Below are 4,074 nucleotides of genomic sequence, written 5' to 3'. Positions count from 1 at the left end.
TGTTTATTGCACTAGTTTTGTGTTGGTGGGCCTCCAGTCAGGAGGTGGCACTTTCAAGAGGGCATCAGCTGAGGTAGTATAGGGAGCATCAGGCAGTAGGTGGGGCCCTAGAGCTCCCAAGAGGTTATGTCCTTTTTCTTGGGCTATCAGGGCAGGTAGATAAAGACCATCAGGTGGGGGCAGGGTTAAGCATGTCTAATTTCAGGCTCTCCTTGGGCGGGTCTTACTGCAGTTGCTGCGGGGGAGGGGGTGTGGTTCGCAGGCCAGTAGAATTCTGCCCCCAGGGGCATTATGGCTGCCTCTGTTGTGTCATGCAGGCCACCAGGGAAATGGGTGAAAGCTGGCAGTTACAGGCCTCACTCAGCCCAAAAGGCTGGTTTCACTTTCACTGTGCTCCCTCAACAGCACCAAGTTTATTTCCAGGCAGTGGGTGAGCGGGGCTGAAAAACTGCCCCAGGCTACCAGCCTCCCAGCTGAGAAAGCAAGCAGGGCTTTTAGATTTCACCTCTCCCCACCTGCCATGGCTTCTGTGCTGTGATTGCACTCCTGATTCAACCCCTCCCCTGATTTCTGTCCGGGAAACTTTGCATTCGGTCAAAATTGTTACAAAGTTCAGCTGGAAGTTTCCTTCCCTGTGTGGTTTCTTCCCGGTTCCTCTGGCAGCCCTCCCCAAGGACTTCTGTAAGACAAAGTCAGAAATGACTTCCTTGGGGACCGAGAGCCCACAGGGGTCTTCCTACTGCTTCTTCTACCCCTGTATTTCACTCAGCACTCTAAATTTGTCTCAGCTCCAGGTAAGGTGAAATCCTTTTCTCGTGATCTGGAACTTCAGGTTCCCCAATGAGAGTGTGTGTTTGGGGGCGGACAATCCCTCTTTCACACATTGGACACTCACAGTTTTTTGGCTGTCTCCAGGGGCCCTGCAGGAGCAATCTGCTTCCTTCAAAGAGTCTGTGGGTTCTCTCGGCTTTCCTGTTCTTCTTGATTTTTGAATGTGTAAGGGTAATTCTAGAATTTTTCTCATCTTTGAATAGAGGATATGAAATTTTCTCTCCATGGTCTAGGGAGAGTTATGGCTCCAGGAAAGAAGATAAAATGTATTCTATTTCCCACTTCTCTTCTATCTTGGCAGGAAGGCAGGGATTTCAACCTGGGCAACAAGTCCACAGAACATGAGATTTCTGAAGGTGAGTCACGTAGTATATTGACTGGGTTGAACTCAGGTCTGGACAACTATTAAGTACTGTAAATCTCTTGGAGGATATAGGCTTATTTCTTAAGTGATTTTTACATATAAATGATAATATATATGTAAAAAATATATAAATGATTATATATCATTTATATATAAATGATAAAATAAAATATATATTTTATCAAAGATTTATCTTTGATAAAATAAATGTAAATGATAAAATAAAATATATCTTTCAACCTCAAATTGCAATATATATAGTTGACCCTTGAGCAACACAGGTTTGAACTTCACAGGTCCACTTATAAGTGGATTTTTTTTCCATAAACGCATTGAAAAATTTTTTGGAGATTTTGACAATTAAAAAAAAACCACACAAACAAACTGCAAAGCATAGCAATATAGAAAAAATCAAGAAAAAGTATGTCATAAATGCATAAAATATATGTAGATAGTAGTCTATTTTATCACTTACTGCCATAATATACACAAATCTGTTATAAAAAGTTAACATTGATCAAAACTTACATACACAAATACAGACTGTGTATGGTGCCATTTGTAGTTGAGAGAAATGTAAACAAATAAAAAGATATAGTATTAAATCATAACTTCATAAAATTAGCTGTAGTGCATACTATACTACTATAATAGTTTTATAGCCACCTCTTGTTGCTATTATGGTGAGCTCAAGTGTTACAAGTATCCACTTAAAATGCCACCTAATGCTGATTGTCTCTTTGTAAGCAGTTTGTCTCTCCAGTAAATTGTGTATCATAGTAAAAAGCTATCGCTCAAGTTTCTTGTTTATTTTTCATCATGTTTAGTACAATATAATACACCTTGAATAACACCATGGGACTCACATGAAGTGTGACTAGTGATGCTGGAAGTGCTTCCAAGAAGCAGAGAAAAGTTTGACATTACAAGCAAAAGCTGAGTTGCTTGATAAGTACCATAGCTTGAGGATGTCAGATGCAGTTGCCCACCATTTCAGATAGGCAATTCATCTTGTAAACAGATGACATAAACCTACAGTATTGATAAATACAATCCAGTACCGCAAATTTATTTTCACATCCTTATGATTTTCTTAATAACGTTTTATTTTTCCTATCTTACTTTATTGTAAAAATATAGTAGGTAATATATATAACATACAAAATGTGTGTTAATCAACTGTTTATGTTATCGGTAATCTTTCCAGTCAACAGTAATCTATTAGTAGTTAAGTTTTGGGGGAGTAAAAATTACATAAACATTTTTGACTGCACAGGGGGTCAGTGACCCTAACCTCTATGTTGTTCAAGAGCCAACTGTATATTTCTTTCTGTTATCTCTCTATGGTGAAATGCCTTTCAGTGGAGAAAATAAATAAGTATGTATATACACTGGGAAATTTATCTGTACACATAGAGAGAAGTGTTTTACTAATGAGATATTCAATAGTACCCAAGTTAACTGTCATATACTACTTCTTGTAATTTTTCCTTGCTTTTTCTGCTTCCAGGTGTGTGGGATGCATCATGGTTACATAAAAATCCTTTCACTATAGTTCCTACTTCCCTGTCTTCAAAATGATTCCCTGAAGACTTCCGCCATGAAGGTCTAAAGCCTAACCTCTGAACTGTGGATGGAAAATTGAACTCCTTGGTGTGATCTCTACACATCATGCAACCCTAAACCTAAATATTCTCTGTGTGGGAGCCCCATTATCTTCCTTTTTAGTCTAATACATTTTAAGTCATCTTAAAAAATTATATTTTGTTTTCTTTTATATGGTCGATTTTACCTTGTTTTCTTTGACTATTACTTGTTGTCTTGCATGAGATTCTACTAGTCTCAAGGCTTAAACCTCACAGTCTTCAGGGTCTGATGGATTTCTCTCTATTTTCTAAGTTCCCTGGGATATGTTTGATAAGTTTTTGTGGCAGAGAAGCAGAGAAAGGAGAAAGGTGATGTCTATACTACTTCCTTTTTCTCTCCAGCCACAAATGCCAGAGTCTATAAAGAGACCCTGAGAAGCAAGCTCTGTGCAGAGTCACTTCTAAGAAATACCAGGATAAAATGTAGGCGAGAGAAATTTGTGTGAAAAAAGGGATGAAAGAGAGGAGGAAGGATTGAGAAAATTTTCAAGGCAGAAAGGGACCTATATCTTCTAATTTGGCAAAATGGGAGAGGTAGGTAGGAGATGGGAATGCTCTCCTATCTATCTTGCCTTTTGGATGGAGATTAATAACAAAACCCAGGAGAAAGTGATCCTTAGGAAGCCCAAATGATTGAAAACAGCCCTGGAGTATGCCAACTGGACAAGTTGGGGTGAAGGAGACATAGTTATTGTAATACATAGGTAGAGATTGTGGTTGTGAGACTGTTGGGTGATTAACTCATAGATGTTCCAAAGTCATCTGTCAGCTGAAATAGCTGTCATTAGGAATGCTTGAAAGGTTTCAAAGAATACTTCAGTAGCAATGAGCATACCTAGGACCTAGATCTGGGCTTCTAAATCTCATTCTCCACTAAAAGAATCTGGGTCTCCTTGCAAAAGTGGCTGATACCAGGTCCAGGGCATGAAAAGTACAAAGTGAACTTGGAACATTTCTGTGCCACAAAGCAAGAAAGTGGTCAAAGAATAAAGGGAACCTGTTGCAAAGGACTCAGGAGCCTGCTTAAAGAGGCTTCCATGAGCTACATTTGAGATAATTTGAGTATCATCATGACTATTCATGATAATGGAATATAACCCAGATAACAAAATAAAAATCTGTAAGTCCATACTAATATAAGTAAATAAATGAGGAAATAAATGATGGAGGAGTGAACTCTCTTCCTTATAGTAGAGTCCCAAAGAATAAAGATAGAGAAAATGATGGACTTGG

At 38.7% G+C, this 4,074-nt stretch overlaps 1 long non-coding RNA gene across 1 annotated transcript; it reads left to right on the top strand.

Annotated features, from left to right (window-relative positions):
- The first annotated feature begins 320 nt into the window (after positions 1-320).
- On the top strand, positions 321-2,999 carry LOC134761352 (uncharacterized). The gene is made up of 3 exons (XR_010139875.1): positions 321-794; positions 1,133-1,187; positions 2,706-2,999. It is a non-coding gene; the product is annotated as an uncharacterized LOC134761352 (long non-coding RNA).
- The last annotated feature ends 1,075 nt before the right edge of the window (positions 3,000-4,074 follow it).

This window comes from Pongo abelii, chromosome 3 (assembly GCF_028885655.2).
Source record: "Pongo abelii isolate AG06213 chromosome 3, NHGRI_mPonAbe1-v2.0_pri, whole genome shotgun sequence".
Taxonomy (NCBI): domain Eukaryota; kingdom Metazoa; phylum Chordata; class Mammalia; order Primates; family Hominidae; genus Pongo; species Pongo abelii.
Note: the sequence above shows the minus strand (reverse complement) of the source record. Positions and strands in the feature narration are given on the sequence as shown.